This window comes from Echinops telfairi, unplaced genomic scaffold, assembly GCF_000313985.2.
Source record: "Echinops telfairi isolate 266 unplaced genomic scaffold, ASM31398v2 ScPeMD7_20;HRSCAF=75, whole genome shotgun sequence".
NCBI lineage: Eukaryota > Metazoa > Chordata > Mammalia > Afrosoricida > Tenrecidae > Echinops > Echinops telfairi.
In genome coordinates, this window is record NW_022103917.1 from 10,855,065 (window position 1) to 10,866,928 (window position 11,864).

Below are 11,864 nucleotides of genomic sequence, written 5' to 3' on the forward strand. Positions count from 1 at the left end.
TGGCCAAAGCAAGTGGAAGAAATGATGAAGTTAAAAAAGCGAACAGAAATTTCTAGGCAGCCCAAGAAGAACAAAGTAAAATATTTTAATGAAAGGTGGAAAGTCCTGGAGTTAGGAAGTCTAAAAAGGAAGAACATGATCCAGATATCTCAAACTGAAGGAAATGAAGAAAAACTTCCATCCTAGATTTCCAGTATTGCCAAAGATTCTATGGGTAAAATGTTGAACAAAACAGATAGTTATCAAAAGAAGATGGAAAGAATACACAAAGTCACTGTACCATAAAGGACTAGTTGACATTCAATTCATTCAAGAGTCGATGATAATGAAGGAAGCATTCCAAGCCACACTGAAGGCATGAGCCAAAAACAAGACGTCAGGAGTGGATGGAATACCAATTGAAATGTTTCAACAAGCTGATGAAGTATGTACTCATCTATGCCAAGAAATTTGGAAGACAGTTACCTGACCAATCAACTGGAAGCAATTCATATTTCTACCTATTCCAAAGAAAGGTGACCCAACAGACTGAAAATTATCTAACAATATCATTAATATCACATGCAAGTAATGGTTGCAGCAGTGTATTGACAAGGAGCTGCCAAAAATTGAAGCCATATTCAGAAGAGGACATGGAGCAGGGGAAACCATTGCTGACATCAGATATATCTTGGCTGAAAGCAGAGAATACTAGAAAGATGGTTTCTCGTGTTTTATTTACTATTCAAAGGCATTCAGCTGTGTGGACCATACAAAGTGTGATGAGCATTGAGAGGAATGAGACTTCCAGGGCACTTTACTGTGCTCAGGTGGAACCTGTCCACTGACTGAGAGGCCGCCGTGCAAGAGGAACAAGAGAATACTGGCTGTGCATCCTTTCACCCTTGTTCAGTTTGTACAACTGCCTCTTGACCCGTGCACAGGTTCTACAGGAGCACAGTGGAGTTTTCTGGAGTTCCCACTGTTCTCAAGGCTATCCATAGTTTGTTATGATCCACATAGTCAAATGTTGGCATAATCAATAAAACATGTCTTTCTAGTAAAAAAAATGGCAGAGTAGAAACCAAGCACATTGCTTGAATTTCCGTTCTTTCTGGTCCGATGGTGTGATCTCCACGTTGCAGTCTATTTCTGAGACAGGGCTTCACCCTTCCCTTGGAGGTACATTTCTTCACTGTATGCGTGTCCAGCACTGTGTTTTTAAAGGGTGGACCGATGCAGTTCCATGAAATACCTGGAGGTAAACTCCCATATGGTACACCGCATCTTAGCTTTTGGCGCAGATTCCTGAGTATGGTGAATGTTGACCATCAAGCATCACATTATTTTGGACAAAATCATGACCATTCTTTCTGGCAGTGTGTATATGTAAATGTGTGTGTGTGTGTGTGTGTGTACACGTGCGTAAGCACGTTGGTGGAATGACTTGCCAGGAGGAGCATCAGTTCTGCTGAAGTGATTTTTAAAAATTACCATGCCAGGCAACTACTGGTCTAAGCAGGTAAAGAGTGGACAAGGAGTCTACCACCTTGAATTCTGGTGGAAACTTGCTAGCAGCTTTTCTATGTGAACTTGGGTCTGAAATTTAAACTCTGTCCATCTCTTTGCCTGTAACTGAAGAGAACCTCAGTGCCCTTTCCCTATGGAAGGGTGCCTGCTTGACTTGGGTGCCCAGTCTTCTGACAGTTGTGGTCTATCTTGTTCCTTTTTATGAAAGTCAAGTCCATGAGAAGAAAATCTAACTGGCGCCAATTTGGAAAGTAAAAAGACATTCATTTGTGGCTTTCCCAATGGGTTGTTTTAAAGCAGCGGTTCTCAACCTTCCTCATGCCGCGACTCTTTCATACAGTTCCTCATGTGGTGGTGACCCCCTAACCGTGAAATTATTTTCATTGCGACTTCATCACTGTCATTTTGCTACTGTTAGGAATATCTGATCTACAGGATATATTTTCATTGTTACAAATTGAACATAATTAAACATAATGAAAGCATAGTGAATGCACAAAACAAAATATAAATGTAATCAGGAGGAGACCCTACATGGAGGGCATGCTGAAGTGAGTACTTTATTACTTATGCTAGCTTGGAGATTAGCCAGCCTCCTGATTGACTGAAGTAAGTAGATAAATAGCTACCAGACCAGAATGTGTAGCCCTCAGCGCTTTTCTAGCAGGAGAAAAAGAGACGGTTCAAGCTAGAAGGCAAAAGGAACGCACGCTTCTAGAGGGCTTCTTCAGTGCTGACTGTTGCACACCTCTCATCTTGGAGATCGCCACAAGGTTCCTGGGAACAGACGTTATGCCCACTGAGGCTCACAATAGTTACCTACTGGAATTATTTTTCAATTTACTGTAATTTGACTAAAGTCATAAATATAGTTTTGTTTTGCCTTTAGTTGTTCCGTAGGAAGTGAGTCCACCCTGATCACCCTCACCCCATTCTCTATCATAGTATTTTTTTCATAGTATGTTCTACAGTGCATTTTTCACAATTTATAATTATATGTTTACTTGCTTCTTGCCTGTCTTACCAGCTGGAACTTAAGCTTCATGTGGGCTGTGATTGCCTCAATGTCTGTCTTATTTACCACTGGGTCACCAGTGCCCTGTTCCATGACTGGAAGATAACAGACAGTCCATAAATAATCCTTTAGTCAATAAATGAAGGTATTCAAAAGTTTGTCTGATTAAATAAAACACCACCACCAAAACTCAAATTTTGTTCTCTCTGCTAACACTGCCTTCCATGTTTAAAGTTGGAAAAGTTGAGGCTCAGAGATGCTAGCTGACTTGCCCTGGAGGCTTAATCTAAGTTAGACCATAAAGCCTGGTCATGGCCCAAGGATCTGGATGATGGTGACAAAGACTGGAACAAGTGGCTTCTACTTGGATTTACTATGTAGGTGTGTTTCCCAAAGTGGGTGATACTACCCCATAGGGGGCGCTAAAACCAGGGGTGCTGCAAAAGCAGATACCTACACTTTATTCTGGAATATGGACTAAAGTACAAATGTTTTTAATTGCCAGAGGGGCACTGAGTCTTTTTTTCCCCCCGCTAAAAGGGTCAGTAGGCAAAATCAATTTGGGAACCTGTGCTATAGAACCCTCAAACAAGCGGCACAAAGGATCCAAGATCAAGGATATAAAGAGGTAGTAGACACAGACCACAGAGTCTTCTCGAAGAGGTGAGGTTGTCAAGGCCCACGCTCCAGTGGCGAGAAACCTGCCAGGCAGAGACAGCTCTGGAGCCAGGCCTACTGCATGTGCAGTATTTTGAAGGGAGTGGCCATATCCTTTCGCAGGGACGCACTATAGCATTATTGCTGCTGTAAGGACACAGAGAACATGATATTTGTCAGCTTGAAATTTACATATCTAGACCATGTAGTGCTATCAGTTACATGAATTGTGTTGTACAGCCCTCATCCACAGTCATTACCAAAATCCCATCACCACAACCAGAAACTCAGGGGAGTGGTCTCATCAGATTTCTGCTTTGTTAACATCATCTCTGGCTGCTTGCGGAGGATGGGTGGAGGGTCCAGAGTAGGCCTGTGGAGGTCGGTTGGGGGGTTCTGGTAGCCAAATAGGTACTTTAGAGCAGTGATGGTGGAGATGGAGAGAGGTAGATAAATTCAAAAGATATTTAAGAAGTAAAATCGCAGGACTTGATAATGACGTGTAGAGAGGTCACAAACTAACTCACTGCCATCGAGTCAGTTATAACTCATAGTGACCTCATAGAACAAGGTAGAACTGCCTCTGTGGATTTCTAAGACTGTAACTCTTTCCAAGAACAGAAAGCCCCATCTTTCTCTCATGGAGCAGCTGGTAGTTTCAAACTGCTAACCTGGGGGTTAGCAGACCAACTTGTAACCAACCCATTATGCCATCAGGGCTTGATTTTTGGATATTTTGGGTGGAGGGTGGCTCCATTGACCAGTAAAAAGTCTCATAAGATCAGTGTATCTAGGATGAAATACAGAGAAATCCCTCGAAGACAGATCGGCCAAACAGAATGCATTCAAATCCCAGCCCTGACACTTCTAGCAGAACTAGAAACTGAACAGCTCATCTGAACTGAGCCTTGCAGGCAAAAGACCCAGGACAAGCTAAGAATTTCTTTCAGAGAAGAACCAAGCAAGAGGCACAGCACTGCCTGACCTACAAACCTACTACATAGCCACAGGAGTCACAGCAGTCTGGTACAGGGACAATGAGAGATACATGGACCGACGGATCAGAACAGGAAACCAAGACAGAAATGCATCAGCCTACAGTCATGTAGTCTTTGACAAAGGACCTAGAAGGATCCAATGGAAGGAAAAGAGCCCCTTCAACAAATAGTGCTGGAAAAACTGGATCTCCTTATGCAGAAGAATGAAACAAGATCCATACCTTTCCCCATGCACAAAAACAAACTCAGGATCATCAAGGAAAAGTCTGGAACAAACTAAGGGCCCTATTGCAGGGCACACATAGACTACCCAGTATAATGGAGGAGGCACGCACAGCAGAAGACAAGATAGATGACTGGGACATGCTGAAATGACATCGCTTATGCACATCAAAAGACTTCACCAGGAGAGTGAAACGAGAGCCCATAGATTGGGGGAAAAAAATTTTTTTTTAACAATGACACATTGGAAAAAGGGCTAATTAAGAAAATATGCAGAGCTCTACAACAGCTCAAAAAGAAAATAGCAAGAGATCCACTTAAGAAATAGGGAAAAGGAAAAAAAAAAGAAATGGGGAAAAGATATGAAAAGTCAGTTCCCCCAAAATGAAGTACAATGGCTAACAAACACATGAAATGCTCACAATCACGAGCACTCAGGGAGATGCAAATTAAAACTATAATGAGATACCAAATAAAAAAACCAGAAAGAAACAAATACTGGAGAGGATGTGGAGAGATTGGGAGTCATTGACACTTCTGGTGGACTTGCAAATATACACAGCCACTGTGGAAAATGATATGGCGATACTTAAAGCAACTGAGAATTGAAATCAAATATGATTGAGCAATACCACTGTTAGGCATATGCCCTAAAGCAATAAGAGACACAACACGAGTGGAGGTGTGCTTTCCTGTGTTCACAGCAGCACAGTTCACAATAGCGAGGAACTGGCAGCAGCCCAGATACCCAACAGTGGACGAAGGGATAAAGAAACTAAATGTTGATGGCAACATATGTACAAATGTGCTTGATACAATTGATTGATATAAGAGCAGTAAGAGCCCCCAACAAAATGACTTATAAACAGCAAAATATAACAAAATAAATAAAATTGAAATCCCTAACCAAAAAAGAAAGAAAGAAACTAAGGTACATACACACAATAGAATACTATACACCCCTAAAAAACAGCAATGAAAGCATGACACACCACATGACATGGAAGGACCTGGAAACCATTATGCTGAGCGAAGTAAGTCAATCCCCAAAGGACAAGTATTTGCATACATCCACCACTATAAGAAGAAACACTAAAGAAACAAATCTTAAGAACCAATTCCTGAACAAAAGGAGAGAAGGCTACCTACTGGCAATGAAACACACAACATCTCCCTGTTGCGCACTTCACAAGAACTAACTTGAAGGAGGAGACCCCACATTGTCTGGGGTCACTCCTTCAAGAGGGCTAATGGGGAGAGGACCATCCACTTGAGGATAAACAACATCAATACAAGGCTGGGGCAAATCAATGGGGCCCCAGAGGAATGGAAGGAGAAGTTTTCCAGAAATTCAAGCCAAGACCAGGAGAGGGGACCATCTACATTGTGGAAGCAACATTAATAGTTTGGTTGGTGAGTATGGTGGATGATTAGAGAGAATTAAGCTCACAGTGGGAAGGGATGCTAGACAATGAGTGTAGGGAACCGCGCGACACAATGGGCCAGATTTTCTGTTCCTGGGTAGACAGTATGAATACATTTCTCCCAACCTTCGGTGAACCACACCATAATGGTCATGGAAGTTGACCTTGCAGGAAGTTTGGCATAGCGTAGGGGCTACACCAGAAGGACTTAACATAGAGGCCCTGATGAGTGAACTGAGCCCTGCCTCAAAGTTGCCTGCACCCTTGGATTGAGGGCTGGGGTCTTTGGATTGGAGAAGAAGCAGAGAGTGGATGCTCTGGGACTGCGAAAATGGTGGTCATTGGACCTTGGGGGTAACCCGCGGCTTGGTGGGTGTCCAATGGAAAGGGTCCCAGGATCACCATACATGTAGTAGTACCTCGATGCCCATCATGCAGTCGCACGAAAAATTTCTGATTCGTTGAGCAGGGATCTGCCCTTGGACGAACTGATCCAGGAAAGTCCCCTCTGGCATCAATCTCCAAACTTAGGGTCAACAGAGCCCAATTGAATGGGAGATCAAACTATGTAGGACAAAAACTTGTGGGTTTCGGATCAAGGGGGAACTGTAGTCACATTCACTCCTCATACCAACAGTCTCTGGAGTGCTGAGTCATTGGGAAAATGGATGATGATAATAGTGCAATAGACTTATACCTCGGGGGTGGGGGGTGATTGACAATGCTGTAGCTCTTTGTGTATATAGATGTTTGCCTTCCTGCTTGTAGTTGGCTTCGCCCACACCTCTCTTTGTGTGTGTGTGTGTGTGTGTCCTGTTTGGTTGCTAGTTGGCTTATGACTGCTATTGATGAAATTGGTCTTACAGGGTTTTGATTTTGTCATGTTACAACTGCCGAAGTAAACCTGAGACACACAAACCCCATGGACAAGCAGATGGAGTCTGGGCTCCTACTTAACTCTAGCCCAATTCAAGAGCAGTTCTAGTAACATGGTCCTGCTCGATACCCACCTTCATGAAATGATCATTGCAGATATGGGTGCTGCAGCAAAGTATGATGAAGAAAGCAGATGGTGCCGGGCTAGTAATCAGAATAGTGTTGGGGGTCTTAAAGACTTGTATTCAAACAGCAGCCATCTAAAAGTGAGGAGTCAACTAAGTCTACATGGAAGGAGCACACCTGCTTGTGTGATCCAAATAAGACAAATAAAAAATTTGAAAAAGGCGAAGGGAAAAGTATCAGAGCTAAAATTATGAATGCCCAATTTGTGGAGGGCTATGGAGGATGGTGGGAGCCCCAAACCCATCTGCAGAGTATCTAGTCAGACCAAACCACTGACAGATCCCCTCTAGCCACAGGCAAGAGTCTCAAACAGCCTTACAATCAGGCAGAGACCACTGTAATCTTGATTATGCTGGAACAAATTGATACTTGGCCAGTTGACCTCCCCAAAGACCCAACCTGAATTTGTTCTGGGTGCAAGTATCTCTTACATATTCCATGACAGAAATTGCTTCCCTGGCTTTTTGAATGTTCATGGGGGTCTTTTTTCTCTTACTCATTATTTGTAATTTTGTCTTTATATTATTATTATTTTATCCTTACCATCTTATTTAGATTTTGTTTTTTCATGGTTTCTGTTGGGTTTCCCAGTTTGTGAAGCACAAGAGGAGTGGATGCATGGTGATAATAACTGATACAAGGGTTGCTAGGGGATGCAGGGGTGGGGGTGGAGGGTAGGGAGGGAAAGGGGATTTGGGGAGTAAACGGTGAATGCGGGAGTGGGGAGGGAGCACAAGATCTGACTGTGATTGCACAACTCATTTTAAAGGCAATTTAATTGGGGGCAGGGTTGTTGTAAAATTGATGTGGTAATGATTATACAATTCTTCTTCATATGATTGAATGAGTGAACTATTGAATTGTGTGATTTGAGGATTAGGTGCCAATAAAACTGTTAAAAGAGTGATAACCTGAGTCCTGGTTTCCAAATCTCTGAAATGTGGGCAATCCCGACCAACATGATAGAGTTGTTATTGAAATAAAATACAATGAAATTTGTAAAAATGGTTCCCAATAAATTTGAAGATAATCAAATATGGAGTGAGGGGGGGGAGTTGAATTGCATTGGATTTTATGTATCTATGGGGACTCCAAGCAGGGACATCCAGTGGAGCTAGATATATGGGCGCAGTGCTTAAGACAAGAGATCTGAGTGAGATGGAGGTCAGACCTAGGTCCATTTATGTGGCCTATGGTGGTAGATGACCTCACTCAGAAAAGAGTTAGGAACAAAGAAGGTTGAAGACAGAGCCCTGGGGATACAAATAGTTATGAGAAAGTTGAAGAAAGAGTGTCCAAAAAAAAACAAAACTGTGAAGTAGTGACTACAAGCCTAGAAAGAGGACTAGGAGATCGTGCTGTCATAGAGATCACTAGTGATTCAGTTAGTACCACAGCTTCAGAGAAAACGGTCTTCCGCTCCGTCCACTTCAACCACCCATTGCCATCATCTCCCCCCCCCCCAATCCTTCAACATTGAGTCTAGCCCCCTGTCTTCAACATCTATCCCATCATATTCCTAATTCCTTTGTCCCTGTCCTGATACCACACCTATTTGGCAAAATCCCAACTCTGGATCACCATGAAGCACCCCCACTTCTATGCTTGCCTAGCTGAGCATAACACAACCAAATGGGGACTTGCTGTCATTATCATCTCAGCGCTGTGTTTCTCACTGCGCCTATCTTTCCTTCCCAAATTTCTTACAGCCCTGGCTTGAGAGGGAAGCTGAATGTTCTGGTCATCTCTTAAACGGCGCCCGAAGTGAGGTGAGAAAGACTAAGGGTCGACAGCAGTGAAGAAATTGTCTCCCAGTCAAGACGGTCTGCATTCAGCACACAGCTATCAGGCTGGAAATAAGATGAGAATGTTCTTGTCTCAGTAGAACGCTGTGGAGGAGTGAGAATGGCTGAGAGCCGATGGAATAATGCACTCAGAATAGGAGGATGATTTTTCTACAACAGGATGGAGCTTCGGCTTCAGAGTCCCTTAACAGATAAATCCCAAGGCCTTGCACTTAATTTTGTATTCATAATTGTGCACTCTTTTTCTTTAAAGGGTTCTCTAAATTGTGCAAACTTTGTGCCCCGGTCAGATGGCACTCTGATTGGCATGTTAGTTATGGAAGGCTCCTGGAACTAAAATGCCCACCCCCTGGAAAGAAGGGTAGCTAGATGGTTGCTGTAGGGTTGACCTTGACTTTTTTTGCTTTGTTTTCTTCTTTTTCGTTTTTTTTGCTTTCTTTTTAAAAAAAATCATTTCATTAGGGGCTTATGCAACTTTGTTTTCTTTTAAAAAAATCATTTTATTAGGGGCTCATACATCTGTTATCACAATCCATACATACATCAATTGTGTAAAGCACATTTGTACATTCATTGCCCTCATCATTCTCAAAACATCTGCTCTCCACCCAATTCCCTGGCACCAGCTTCTCATTTTTCCCCTCTCTCCCCACTCCCCCTCCTTCATGAACCTTTGATAATTTACAAATTATTATTTTGTCATATCTTGCAATGTCTGACATCTCCCTTCACCCACTTTTCTGTTGTCCATCCTCCAGGGAAGAGGTTATATGTACATCCTTGTAATCGGTTCCCCCTTTTCACCCACCCTCCCTCCACCCTCCCAGTATCGCCACTCTCACCACTGGTCCTGAAGCGATCATCTGCTCTGGATTCCCTGTTTCCAGTTCCTGTCTGTACCGGTGTACATCCCTGGTCTAGCCAGATTTGTAAGGTAGAATTGGGATCATGATAGTGGAGGGCGGGGGGTGGGGAGGAAGCATTTAGGAATTAGAGGAAAGTTGTAGGTTTCATCGTTGCTATATCGCACCCTGACTGGCTCGTCTCCTCCCAGAGACCCTTCTGTAAGGGGGGTGGGTTGACATTGACTTATGATGACCTTTTGTAGGCCAGGATGAAATGTTTTCCAGTCCTGTGCCATCTTCACTATCACCAGAATGTTTCAGTACGTCCTTGCGTCTAGTATACCAGTCCATCTCCCGAAGGCTCTCCCCTGTCCTTGCCGGCTCTCTGCTTCCCTACACATGGCGTCTTCTTCCAGCAATCGGTCCTTCCTTCTGACATGTCCACAGCAAGCAAATAAGACAATGTGCTGTTGGGCTGTTTAAATTTTCTTTGTTTAATTTTCAGAGGGAGATCATCAGGCCTTTCTGCCTAGTCTTTCATAGTCTGGAATCTCTGCGGAAGGGTCTCCACCTTGAGTGACCCTGCCAGGATTTGCAATACTGCTGGCACAGCTTCCAGGATCAGAGCAACACCTAAACAGACAGACAAGTGGTGGGAGAAGAATAAAGGTCCTGGAAATACACGGAATTGATTGTGTTTCTTTACCTTATGTTAAACATGAGTTATATTTTAATAGGCAACCTATGTAGACGGTAGATCATTAATACTTCAGTAGGTTCCCAGGCTTCACCTTGTGTCCTTCTAGAATTCTCCCAGGAGGCACCCACTTGCTACCAGTTTCCCGTGTATCCTTTCAGTGATATCCTAAGTGTATGCAAACATGTCATTTCTTTTGTTTTATTTCTTCTTTACAAGTTCTCCTATAAGCAGTTCAAATCTCCCAGCTGCTCTGCAGGAGAAAGATGCGTTTTCTGTCTGTTACTGTAAAGATTTATAGCCTCGGACCCCACCATGAGACATGACGTCCCTTCACTGACCCACAGCGCTTCAGGGGACATAGTGTGGCAAGTGCGCCCAGTCTGGCCCCCCCACCAGCGTGAAACACAAAGGAAGTGAGACAGGGCGGCAAGGGGAGGGATGCAACAAAGTCCCTGAGGAATCCCCAGACAGACTTGGATGGCAGGGCTTGGTACCTCATGAGAAAACATACATAACGGTCAGCAGATAGACCTGGAACTACGTATTGGTCCTTTCTTCTTCTTCTTCTCATGTCTATCTATATAAGCCAAAAAACCCCCCAAAAAACAAGATAGGCAAGATAAACAATCCCATGATGAAAACAATGGGACCAATGGTTCTGGGGAGACAAGGGAGAGGGGGAAGTGGGGGAAGGGGGGGCAACAGATCCAGGGACAAGCTAGGGAACAACAAGAAATCTAAAATTGATGGTGAGGAGTGTGCAGAACACCTGGTTGGGTTTGATCAAGTGCAATGTAGCCGAGAGGAATTACTGAGAGCCAAATGAAGGTCAAATATGATAGTGGGACAGGAGGAAAGTAAAGGAAATAGAGGAAAGAACTAGGAGGCAAAAGACATTTATAGAGGCATAGATATAGGCATATAAATATATTAATATATAACTATAAGGATATAGGTCTATGTACATATGTTAAGTATCAAGGTAGAAGACAGACATTGGGCCTCTACTCAAGTCCTCACTCAATGCAAGAACACTTTGTTCTAACAACCTGGCATTCTGCGATGATCACCTTCCCGACATAATTGCTGCAGTGAAAATGGGTGCATAAGCAAATGTGGTGAAGAAAGCTGATGGTACCCAGTTATTACAAGATATAACAGCTAGGGTCTTAAAGGCTTGAAGATAAACAAGCAGCCATCTAGCAGGGAAGCAACAAGCCCACATGGAAGAAGCACACCAGCCTATGTGATCACAAGGTGACAATGGGATCTGGTGTCAGGCATCAGAAGACTCAAACAATCATACCAATGCAAATGAGGGGGGTCAGAGTGGAGACGCAAAGCCCATCTGTGGATCATCACAGAAGGTGTCACAAGGAAGGGACCAGCCAGCCAGAGTGCAATACAGCACCAACAAAACACAATATTTCTCTAGTTCTTTAATGCTCCCCCGCACCCCCACTATCATGATCCTGATTCTACTTTACAAATCCAGCTAGACCAGAGCATGTACACGGGTACAGATAAGATCTGGAAACACAGAGAATCCAGGACAGATAAACCCCTCAGGACCAATAATGAGAGTAGAGATACCAGGAGGGGAAGGGGAAGGAGGGGGAGAAACAGG